Source organism: Equus asinus, chromosome 26 (genome assembly GCF_041296235.1).
Source record: "Equus asinus isolate D_3611 breed Donkey chromosome 26, EquAss-T2T_v2, whole genome shotgun sequence".
NCBI lineage: Eukaryota > Metazoa > Chordata > Mammalia > Perissodactyla > Equidae > Equus > Equus asinus.
The window spans coordinates 22,220,019-22,232,474 of record NC_091815.1 but is presented as its reverse complement, the minus strand read 5'-3'; the positions used below and the strand labels follow the sequence as shown (position 1 = coordinate 22,232,474).

Sequence of the window (12,456 nt, the reverse complement as noted above, 5' to 3'; positions counted from 1 at the left end):
AGGAGCCCATCTTCCTGAAGTTGAAGCCAAGTCCAATGGTACATGTGCAGGCTAGAGGCCCTCTCGTCTCACAAGGACCACCACCATTGCTAAGTAACATAACCAGGAGGCTATGAGGAAGGAGGAGTGCCCTCTGGCGGAGCATAGGTGCAGGCACAGGATGTGGCAGGTGCTTTAGTGAGGTGGCTGTGGCCTATGATTCCCAGTGAGACCTTCAGATAATTGGACAGATGAAAGGAAGGTAAAAAGCAAGGAGGGGGGCAGCCCAGTGATATAGTAATTAAGATCGTATGATCCATTTTGGCGGCCCAGGGTTGGTGAGCTTAGAACACAGGCACACACCAACACACCACTCGAAGAGCCATGCTGTGGCAGTGTCCCACATACAAAATAGAGGACTATTACCCAGATGTTACATTACAAACAATGTTCTTCATTGAAAAGTAGAGGAAGTAACCAAGGGAAAACATAAGACAGCAGACTCAGGAGGGCAGCAGCAACAGGCGGTCCCTGCACAGAGCCACCACCCGAGGGTGAATTCAATGCCTCAGAACCTCGGGGTCAAGGCCCTTAGCAAAGGGAGCCGGCACTGCAAGGCGAGAGAGGGCCAGTGGCCAGCACATGCGTAGGGGATTGTCGGTCTTCCACACAAGGAAGCTGGGGTCCCGGAGGGGGTGGGTGGCCGGGCCTGGGGAGAGAAGGAAGGAAGGGAGAGGGGAAGGCGTGCAGGGCACCTCCCCCATCCCCTCCTAAGGTCCCGGAGATCGCCGATCTCTGGGCGGCTGCCTCCACCGCCGCCGTGACCCCCACCACTGCCACCCGCCGCCCCGGCCTCTGCCCCAACTGCCACCATCACCGCCACCCTGGTGGCAGCCTTCCCGGGTGTCGAGACCCGGGCACGCCGGGCCCCTCTGTGGACCCAAATCGGGATCGTAGTGGGTGGCTGTGGGGTCAGATGGGGGGTAGGGAGGGGTGAGATGCGGTGTGGGGGGGGGGGGCCTGAAGATCCCCCGAGTCCCGCTCCAAGGGACGGTCAGGTCAACCACAACATCAACCGACCCAGGGACCAGGGACTCCCCTAGACGTGGGCAGAGGAGGCCTATGCCCTGGGGTCACAGCCACGGGTCCCTACCTCTCCTAGGGCCTTCCAGGAAGGTGTCGAAAGCCACCCCGCCCAGCCTGTCGCCCCTCCTGAAAAGCACCACCTGCCCTCAGGTGGTACCTGGGCATGGCCGTCGAAGACCTGGCCATGGAGACCTAGACCAGGCATAGACCCTCGGTGGGCGCTTGGGCCACGGATGGGCATTCTCCTATCAGGCCTCTGTCCCCTCCACGGTGGCGATCACCCTGAAAGGGCTCTAGCCGCCCTCAGAGGATCCCCTTTGGAGAAGCAGTCTCTTCTAGGCTCGTGTGATGGTGAGGAAGGGTCTTCTCCAGGCCTTTCGGGGGCTCGGGCCCCTCCCATCGTGTTCCAAGTGGTGGCGAGGGCAGCACCCCACCTCCCGGGACACCCACCCAAAGTTGTCGGAGGGAAAAGCGGCGCGTTGTCCTTGACGTGAATGATGCCGAAAGACAGGCTCCTGGAGGGGTGCAGGGGGAGGGACGAGCGTCCGGGAAAGACACCGGGGCGAGACTCGGAAGGGAAGTGCTCGGTCTTGACAGGTCAGTCTCTCTTCTGAGTTGAAAAACCAAACCAAGCCAATTGGAATTGGAAAAGAGGAGGGTCCGTGACAGAAGCAGAACAAAAGCCACGGGCTGAGCAGAAGGGTTGAGGAACAGGAGAGGCGCCGCGGAAGGAAAAGTGAACCCACGGGGATCGAACGAGTACAGCCAAGCGGAGGAGCACTGGATCACGCGAGAGAGTGAAGAGCCAACGCAAACACAGGGAACAGAAAGATCGCATCGCACACCTGCGGCCTTGGGAGGCGGCAAGACTAGATGCAGAGAGTGTTTCTGAGGCAGACTCTAGAGATCCCCAGACTGACCACGATGACCCCAGCCAGGCTTTGGACCGCAAGAAGAACCCCCAGAGGGGTCACGATGGAGAATATCCTATCCAGGACCCAAGAGGAAACATGCAGAGTGCCCACCCAAAGTCTGAGAAGGTTGGAGACAGGGTCGACAAAGCAAAAAAAGAGAGAGAGAGAGAGAAAGGGCTTTCCGAGGAAAAACCCTGGTACCGAAGAACTCCCACCCCCGCGAGGCCAACACCGCACCCAGCCCCCAGCGTCGGACTTCCCAGGGAAAAGAGTGGAAGCCAGAAGATGAAGTGCTGGTAGGCCAAAACACACCGCTCAACTGGCCATGGGTCAGGGGCGAGTAGACCATCAAGTCTGCAGGGGAGTCGGTCCTGCAGTCAGTCCCGAAGCGACTCTCCTCTTCTTGATCATGGGAGCAGGCTTAGGGATGATTGGAGCATTGGGGGAAGGGTAGTGGTAGGGTGGCCATACTAGAGTCCTGAGGACCTTCTCTGACTTCTTTTGGCCTTTTTCCTCCAACTGTAAAATGAGTTCCTGATCAGGTCCTCTCGTGTCCTTATGTTTGAAAAGGTGCCTCTCAGGATGGACTTGGGCGTCCTACAGCTGCCAGTCTGAAGCCATCAGCAAGCCAGGTGCACCTCAAGAAAACCCAGAAGAGACTTCAAGGAAGAAAAACAGTTCACACTCAGCCACGCAGTGAAACATAGCAACTCAGCAACAAGGTGACTGGAAGGAATGGGGACTGCAGGGTGCCTAGGCCCAGAGGGCAAGCCTCACCCCTGCACTCAGACCGGCAGCTCCACGGGCTTGGGCTGCGGCTCCAGTTGCCAAAGCCCTTGAGTGAACAAAGCCACCCAGAAGCACACAGGTAGTCCCTTCTTGGGGTCACTCAACAGACCCTTCTGCAGACAGTCCCAGGCATACCATCAAGGCTGATGTGAGGAAGCGATACCCAAGCTCGTCTCCTGATCCTACTGAGTCAGCCAGGCCCCTGACTGGCCATCCCCCACTCTTGGGAGCCTCAACCACCCATTCATCTATCTATCCATCTTTCTTTACTTTTTTTTTTTTGAGGAAGATTAGCCCTGAGCTAACTACTGCCAATCTTCCTCTTTTTGCTGAGGAAGACTGTCCCTGAGCTAATATGCGTGCCCATCTTCCTCTACTTTATATGTGGGACGCCTACCACAGCATGGCATGCCAAGCGGTGCCATGTCTACACCCGGGATCCAGGCCAGCGAACCCCGGGCCACGGAGAAGCAGAAGGTGCGAACTTAACCGCTGCGCCACTGGGCCGGCCCTCTTTCTTTTCACTTTTATCGACTGAAATAAATAGTCGCAGTGATATTAGTGATGGAGTTTATTCAACAATTAGCATGAGGTCTTCAAATCCTTGGAAAATAGTTCAACGGAGTGCTCTGATGGAACCTCTGTGAGGTGTGTGAATTTAAGTGTACTTGCTCTTTAACAAAACGGTGTACATGCAGGGAAAAGGAAAAAAGAAAAACTTACAAGATTTCAAAAAAAAAAGGGGAGAGTACATCTGGGCTTTTCTCTAGATTATACATTGAATGTAACATAAGCAAGAATTTCTTGGTTATACATCAAACAAGTTCAGAGACCCTGATGTTATCCATGTGCAGAGGGAGGCAAGGACCGTGGTCGTTAATTATTCCCCTAATCTCTAATAAATGCAGCTGTGAAATGTGAGCGTGAGGTACCACTTTACCTTTTCCTATTGAGGATCTGTCCAGCTGGCATCTTCAGTCTTGAGGTGTTGGGTTGCAAGGTCATTTTGACACAGACTGAAGATGGCCTGCACCGCAGCTTCACACCAAAAATCTATCCACACTTTCTTCCCTTCTCCCTCACTTCTGAAGGACCCACTGGAGAAAACAGGCAACAGCCTGCCACTAAAGCAGCAGAAACAGCCTGTGCCGGCATCTGTCCACCACCAGAGAACGCTCCGGCTCGCTCAGAACCTGGCAACCACGGTGCTAAGCAACCACAGCGGTCTTGGCGAGGCCAGAGGCTCTCTTTCCCGCGCATGCGCACTTGGTAGCCGGCTTCAACTCCCGGAAGCTGGGCTCCCAGACGCAGGGAGGGGAGAGGAGGACTGATGGGAGACCGGGGCCAGCGTGTCCGCCTTCCTCTCCTTAGGCCCCGAGGTTTCAGATCTCTAGGTAGCTGCCGCCACCACCTCCACCGCTGCCGATTCCGCCCCAGCCGCTGACCCAGCTGCCACCAGCACCACCATCCCGGTGGCAGCCTTACTGGGTGACGAGAGGTGCGCACTCTGGGTCCCATCTGTGGACTGCAATCTGGACTACAGTGGGTGGGAATGGGGTCAGATGCGGGGCGGGAGGATGAACTCCGGTGAGGCGGGGCGACGAAGATCCCATCACCGCCAGCAAGCTGGGTCTCTCTGCGGTTCGGTTTTTCTACTCCAACCGTCTGGAGGTGTTGTGCGTTTAACCCGGCCAGGGCCGCGGCGCCTGTTCTGAGCCGCAGGGAGGGGCTCGGGCCGCTCCATCCCCTCTTCATCCCTCCCATCCCCCGCTGTTGTAGCGTTTTTTGTCCTTTGCTTTAGATTTTTGAAACAGCCCGGGCAAAGCCCCTATTGGCTCTCGCCTTCAACGGCCGTTGCCATGGTTACCAGCCGCTAGACGCCAATGGCGGAGGCAGCACCCCGGCCCCCCCATCCTGGCCGGCGCCACTGCCTCCGCGCCGCCCTTTCCAGCTCCCCACCCGCCCCCGCCTTTGGGTGCGAGGGGAACAGTCGCTCGGGGCGCGTGACTGCCGGGCGCCTCCTTCCATCCGGTCAGCTTTTGCGGGAGCACAATAAATTCTTTAAACCTTTGAACCGCTCTCCTTTTCCTCTAAGTGGAATAGGAATGGGCGTGGTAGGCGCGTAGCTTGGGTTGGCAGGTGGACCCCAGGGGTCCTCGTCACCCCGGATCTGTTAGGGGGGTAGGCCTGGAGCCTGGAATCGTCCGCAAGGGGAGGAAATTGCGGGGGAGGGGGCGGCCGGTTGATCCCGGAAGGAGCATCAGGATGGATCCATCTCCCGTGAGCAGAGGTGGAAAGGTGCTGGAGAGAGGCTAAGATCCCTGACAAGGATCCACCGGCCATGGGGTGGGGGGAGCGGTGGCTTTTGGGGTTTACTGGTCAGGGCCCCTCAGCTCTTACAAGGTCACACCAGGCTGGACCTTTGCAGTTAGTTATTCTGAATTCGGTGAGACTTTGTGTTGATGTGGCAAACATAGTGGAAATGTGGAAGCCCCCGGCCCTGGCTCGCCAGGGAAAAATGACCCTCAGCCCGGGGACACCCTGGTGTCCAGCATATGGGTTAGTTAAGCCATCTGGGCACTAAGCTGAGGCCTCTTCTGACAGATGTTCTATGAAAAGACAAGTCAGCAAAAGAAGGAGGACCCTGGGGGCCAGCCTGGTGGCATAGGGATTGAATTTGCAGGCTGGCTTTGGCAGCCCTGGGTTTGCCAGATCATGTGTGCCAACCTAGCTCCACTCATCAAGCTGCCCTGTGGTGGCATCCCACATAAAAGAAATAGAGGAAGGCTGCCACAGATGTTAGCTCAGCGACAGTCTTCCTCAAGCAAAAGGAGGAGGATTGGCAACAGATGCTAGCTCAGGGCCAATCTTCCTCATACACACAAAAAGCCCAAAAACAGTGGGTATGTACGTGGTACCCAGCTGGGCAAGCCTGGGCTGGGGTTAGTGAGAGATGCAGGGGATTTCTTTTTTTTTTTTTAAGATTTTATTTTTTTTCCTTTTTCTCCCCAAAGCCCCCCAGTACATAGTTGTATATTCTTTGTTGTGGGTCCTTCTAGTTGTGGCATATGGGACGCTGCCTCAGCGTGGTTTGATGAGCAGTGCCATGTCCGTGCCCAGGATTCGAACCAACGAAACACTGGGCCGCCTGCAGCGGAGCGCGCAAACTTAACCACTCGGCCACGGCCACGGGGCCAGCCCCTGCAGGGGATCTCTTTTGATCCCTGTGTAAGAAACTACTGGTGATGAGGGGAAGGGCAATAGCTTGGAGGAGGAGTAGGGAGGGCAGGGAGCACCACTGGAGAAGAGCCCCTGGCCTGCTAGTACCCCTGACCCGGGCCTGGCAGCTACTATCCCTCCCTGGCACATCTCTGGTGGGGTCACAGAGCAGACCCATCACCCACCTACCTCCCTGCTGGCCCCTTCCCACACACAGCAAGTGGCCACTCTAGTCCCTCTTCAGGTCTCTTCACATCCTGCTGGGCGCTCCTCACTGCTTGCTGCCTCAGCGAACTAACTGCAGGGCCAGGTGCCAGTGTGAGTCTTACCTGCCCTGCTGTGTGCTGGGCTCAGACGACAGGGCAGTGGACAAAACCAGCGCAAGTGCCTTCCCTGCCCAACCCCCCCAGCCAGTGGGGGAGACACGTCACAGATGCCCCCCTCAGCACATCACTGCTCTCTAGGCAAAAGTTCAGATGGGGCCCTGAATGTGGAGACCCGTGGCTGATGGCGGCAGGAGGCACTGGCTACAGCAAAGGAGGAAATGGCGATGCCAGACTTTGCTGTGGATGTTTTGGTTCTGGGCAACAGTGGGCATCCAGAAAGCAGGCAGGAGGAGGCCTAGGTTGGACACAGAGGGACTATGGTGGACAACGGGTGACAGCTCTACCCATCCTGGCAGCCTATGTCCTGGCCACATGCTGATCACTAGCAGCTTCATCTCCTTTGCAGTTTTGACTGGGGGGCACTGTGCCCTGTGCCAGCACAGGTCCTGTCCCACACAGCCTGCAGGGCCAGTCAATAGGCCACCTGCAGGTAGAGGCCATGAGAGACCTTGGCCTACTCAGGATTCTGGGGAATGGTGCTCTGGACCACCTAAATGTGATCCCACAGGTTCTATCCCATTCTAAACCAGAAACCCAAGCCCAGATGCCACCTGGACTCACCCCAGTTTTCCAAGTTAGAGTCTGAGGCTGGGGCCTGAGACTTGGCTTTCTGACCATCTCTCAGGTGGCTGTGAGGTTCAGAGAGGGTTGGGCAGCGCTGCTGCAGGGGACCTGGGCACGTAGACACTGCTCCTTCCTGCCCAACCATTCACACTGACCTTCACCCCTTTCTCTGAGCCCTCCCTAACCAAAGCCCCCCACCCTGCTGACTGACGGCCCTTTGAGGACATCCCTGAGCTCCAGGGCTCCAAAATGTCCTTCAGGTCATTCTTGTTCAGCATTGCCTTTCCATATTTCCCACCAAAATCTACCTTTGCTACTCAGACCTCTTGGCTCTTCCAGTGGCCTCCTACTTTGCTGCTGCTGCCCCTCACCTCTCTCTTGTCACCCCCTCTCCATTCCTTGAAGACTTGGGCTAGCTCGCTGTTTCCTCCCCCAAGGCCTGCCTCCTCCAGACGCGCTGGACCACCCAGTGGGCCAGCCCTCAGTGGGGCCTCCCACTCTTCTGATAATGAAGAGCACTTTAATTTTCCTCTGGGGTCCCAACCCACCCTACTCAGGCCACATGGTTCTGGGAGTCTGACCCCTCCAGTCCCAGGGATGGTCATGAATCAAAGACCTGGCTAATGAGCATTCAGTTGGTTATTCAATTTGCTACAATGACTGGGTCAAAAATGAGTTCTTGACTCCAGTGGCTTCAATGAGAGTCAATCCTGGGACTTTTCCTGGAACTACTGAGAAAGAGGTGCTCTCTCCCTCAGGATCACTAAAAGGGTAGGGACATGGGGCCACAGTTGCCAGTGGCCATCTTTGTCAACACATAGGGAGAGCCCACCTGGAAAAAGAGCAAAGAGACAGAGTTGGAACCAAGAAATGGAGAGAAAGATACCTAAGGACATTAATCGAGCCTCCAGATCCAGCCACGCCTGAAGAGACCTTATACCTCAGTGTCATGTGACCTGATACATTGGTTTTTGCATAAGCTGGTTTGAGCTGGGTTTCTGTTATTTGTAATCTAGTCTCTCCTTTGACTCACTTTACCCTCCCATGTTTACATCTCAGACGTAGTCATCCCTTCAAACTGCTCTCCTCGGAAACCACTCTCCCAGTGTCCCACTATCTACCCACAGGCCCCTCCCCTCCTCTCTTCCCTGCTTGCTCAGACTGTTTAGCAAAACTGCACCTCTCTAGGTGGGTCCCACCACAAGCTGAAGAACCGATGACCGTAAGCAGCCCCACGTGAGCACTAAGTGTGTGTCACGCACTCTGAGGAAGGCTGCACAGGCCTCATCTCAAAGGAAGGTGTTCAGCCCCAGTAAGGAAGGTGTTCAAAAGCTCATCCTACTGGTGTGATTGCTGAGACTAGGAGGCTGTATTTCCTGCCCTGACATCATACTCAGCTCCTGCATGGGGCTGCAGAGCCCAGGAATCACCATTTACTTACTGTGTCTCTTGGACTTGGCCTTAAGAAGCCTCATTCCAGGTGAACATTGGCGGCACATGACACCGCAAGGCCCAGTAGGAAGGCTTCCTGGAGGAGGTGACCCTGGTGCAGTGAGGAAGGAAAGGACCAGGTGCATTTGATTGTCTGTAAAATAGGGGCATAGCAATGGGCCAGGCCTGGACACCTCTCTGCCCACTGATCAGGAGAGGGGTCAAGCAGGACCAGGCCCTGGAGGCTGATATCAGGGTTCTGGGCCTGGCTCCACCATGGTCTTTTGGTCTGGGGCAAGAGTGTTCTCCCCAAGCCTTAATTTCCTCATCTATAAATGGAGCCAAGAAAGGTTTATTTTTTCATCTAACCAGAGAGCATCTGAACACAGAGCCTCTGACCAGGGTCTCCAGGTTTTCCTACCTCCATCCCTCACATCCCCCTGGGAATAGCGCTCTCTCCTCCTGCAATACTGCCTCCTTCCTCTCATGGAACTGGGAACTGCCTCCCTGTGAACCCCTCAGGATCTCAGGTCTACCTTCTGGGTCCCTAGATCCGACTTCTCCCTGGCCCTGAGACAGCCCTGCAGCCACTGAAAAGGCCCTTTTCCAGGCTGTGCAGCTTTAGCGACTCATAGAATGGGGTCTGCACCCAACTGACTCTCGTGCACCAACCTAGCTGAACCTGTCCTCTGCCACGGCCGGGCTTAGCACTGAGCACACAACCTGTTGGGCACAAGGGGTACTGACATCTCTCTGTCCCAGGCATCAGACCTTGGGTGATGTGGCCAGAGGGCACATTAGCTGTTCTGGCAGCTCCAGCAGTCATGAGGCAGCCAAGAGGCCTTGGTTCTTTCCACAGCAACTGCTACTGGGGCCACTTGCACTTGCAAATGAGGGCAGTGATACTTGCAGAGGTATTCTGAGAAAGGAATGAAATCTCCTACGTCAAGGGCCTAGTCCACAGTCATTCATTCAGCACATCCTGGTTGAGCAGAAGCAGGGATGGGGACCTATCACACCTACTCCCTGTTCTCGAGGAGCTCAGCCACGTGCCTGAGGACAGATAAACCAGCAGCTTTGGGGTAGGGACATTCCAGGCTGGAGCAGCACTGGCACAGGCTCTCGGGTAGGGAAAAAGGAAGGGCAGGAAAAAAGTAGGGGAAAAGCTCCTGAATTGGGGAATGGTGAAAGCAGCAAGTAGACTGACAGGACATGAGGCAGGAAAAGTCAGCAGGTGTTCAAGTTCCCATGTCAGTCAGAGTTCAAGGGAGAAGCAGACCCAGAAGGATATAGGCACATACACACCTAAATACTGGACTGGTTACAGGAAACTGGCTCGTACATGTGACAATAAAGGGAAACCTCATTTAAAACGGAGTCAGGAAACCCTCTAAGGGAAACTGACACACATATCTTCTCACTTTACAATTTTGGGCAGGAAGTGCAATTACTTTACTACTCCAGCAGGAGGAAGGAAGGTTTTCTCCTTGCCCAGCAACAGCTGAGCCAATGAGAAGCTGTCACCACCCTGAACTCTTACTTTCCTCCAATGACCTTTCCTTTAGAACAGCCCCACCCAACTCCCCCTTTTTCTCTATAAAAGCAAGTTCTCCACCTTTGTTCTCTGATTTGCCTACCGTCTGCCTTAGCTTGCATTTCCTGAATTGCAATTCCTCTGGTTATTCCTGAATCAACTCCTTTTGCTGCTAACTGGCTACTTTACTTTAACTTTGACGTACAATCGCAGCAGTTTCTGTAAGCCTGAATCTTTGTGACTGATGCTGGAGTCTGAGGTACACAGTCAGGAGGGGAAGAACATGAGCAGGCTGAAACACCACCGGCACAAGCTGGAACACCAGGATGGACTGAAACTTGTGTTGGTGCTTGTTGCCTTTGACCTTGGTGATGAGGGTATCCTGCAGAAGTTGAGACCCTTTGTCACACAGCTAACCATGCACACACCTGGCCCAGGAGTCAGTAAAACTGAAGGAGAATCCAGGGAATGTAGAGTAATTGCAGGCCCAGGGGCTGCTTCACACCAAGGAGGTAAATCAGCAGATCAGCAACCCACATGGTTCCTTCCTTCCAAATCGGGCAAGAACATGCCTTGTGGCTCACCCTAATGGGAAACAGACAAGTAAGGGAGTTCGGGGAAATGTAGTTCAGCCTAGCCATTACAAAGCCATCACTTTCCCATTATACAATGGATGTGTGTGGAATGAGGGTGAGGAAGGACGACACCAGAGCTCTCACACACAGAATGCACAGGCACCAGGCCAGGCAGGGCAGTCTGGCCACCTGGAGGACACAGACCCCACCTGAAGAGGGGCAGTGACTACCCAGTCCTGCTGATTGTTACCAGGCTGCAATGTGGATCACTGTGCTGAGAGCTTCCCATTTTTTCAGACCGTGTCAGAAGCACCTCCTGAAAATGTTTCTAAGTCCCCTTCCAGAGGCAGGGAGTGACGTGGGCCGTCCAGGGAGGCCTGGAAGGGGGCCTCAGCCTGGCAGTGGTCCCATGTGGGGCTCAGTCATCTGAGGCACCTCCCAAGAATATTTTAATGTAGAAACTATAAACTTTTTTTGTGAAACTTCCACTTTTAAAATGTGGGCTTAAAAAAAAGATATACTCCAACTCGGAGGATGGATACTATAAAATAAAAGAACATAAGTGTTGGCAAGGATGTGGCGTAAGTGGAACCCTTATATACTATTTGTGGGAATGTAAGATGGTTCAGCTGCTGTGGAAAACAGTATGGAGATTCCTCGAAAAATTAAACATAGAATTATCATATGATCCAGCAATTTTACTTCTGGGTACATACCCAAAAGAATTCAAAGTAGTGACTTGAAGAGATATTTGCACACCCGTGTTCACCGCAGCATTATTCACATTAGCTGAGGGTGGAAGCAACCAAGTGTCCAGCAACAGATGTATGGATAAACAAAATGTGGTATATACATACAAGGGAATGTTATTCTAACTCATGCTACAACATGGATGAACCTGGAGGACATTATGCTAAGTGAAATAAGCCAGTCACAAAAAGACAAATACTGTATGATTCCACTTTGCAATATCTAGAATAGTCAAATTCATAGAGACAGAAAGTAGCATGGCGGATGCCGGGGACTGGGGGGATGGGGAAGTAGGGAGTTATTGTTTAATGGGTACAGAGTTTGTTTTCCAAGACGAAAACGTTCTGGAGATTAGCTGCACAACGATGAGAATCTACGTAACACTACTGAACTGTGCACTTAAAATGGCTAACATGGTAAATTTTATGTTATATGTATTTTAATGCAATTAAAAATACACACTATATGGTCCTGCCTCCACCCGTGAGGTCACTCAACTTTATCTTCTATGATGGCACTTCTGGCTGCTTCACAAGACAAGAAGCCCCAAATGGTGGTGTCCTGAAGGAGACTGAGCCAAAGGAAGCCATAAAATGGTGAAAGCCAGAGACCCAGGCTGCTGCTGCTGAGCGTCTGCCCCAGGTGGAACCACCTCTCCATACAGGATTGTCATTAGGATCCCAGAGCCCTGTGCAGGGCACCCTGCAGATGAGGAGCTTTCAGAGCCTCCTTTTCTGGTGCACCTCTTCTTGCTGCTCCCAGCTCCTATCTTTCTTCTAGCTGCCTCTGCTAGGACCTAGGAGTGTGGCACTGGGGCCCGGCCCCAGTCTGACTGCCCTTTAAAACCTTTTTCTGTTGTTCAGCTTGATTGTCCAACCCCTTTCACTGATGTCCCCAACTCCTCAAAGCAGTCCTCTAGCTTCTGCCACCTGCTAGGAGTATTGCCTGCAGAGCATGCAACTTGCCTCTCTGCCCTGGAGTCCCGGGACGCAAGCTGGGGCTCACAAGGAGGGATCCTCATCCATCTCCACAGGCGGGACACCAGCCCAGGGGAAGGTTCTGGGTCTCTAACAACCTGCATCTGTTGCTCTGGGCTCCTGGGAGTTCAATTGTGAGCACCCAATCTCCTGATTCAGAGATGGGCAAACCAAGTTTCAGAGAGGGCAAAGGACTTGGTCAGATTTGTATGTACTGGGGACAGTCCCATACAGCCTTAGCCAAAGGTTTTT

At 53.9% G+C, this 12,456-nt stretch overlaps 1 protein-coding gene across 2 annotated transcripts in view; it reads right to left on the bottom strand.

Moving 5' to 3' along the window:
- LOC106836137 (abasic site processing protein HMCES-like) overlaps nucleotides 1-12,456 on the bottom strand; it is a 59,515-nt gene that overhangs the window by 15,436 nt on the left and 31,623 nt on the right. Inside the window, exons 8-9 of one of the 2 annotated variants that reach the window (XR_011498561.1) lie at nucleotides 8,379-8,480; nucleotides 7,640-7,769 (exon numbers count right to left, since the gene is read on the bottom strand). The exons of the other annotated variant lie outside the window; for it this stretch is intronic. The gene's annotated coding sequence lies outside the window, so the exon portion shown is untranslated. Of the gene's footprint in view, nucleotides 1-7,639; nucleotides 7,770-8,378; nucleotides 8,481-12,456 lie in introns of those variants that run through there. 2 annotated transcript variants of the gene reach the window in all.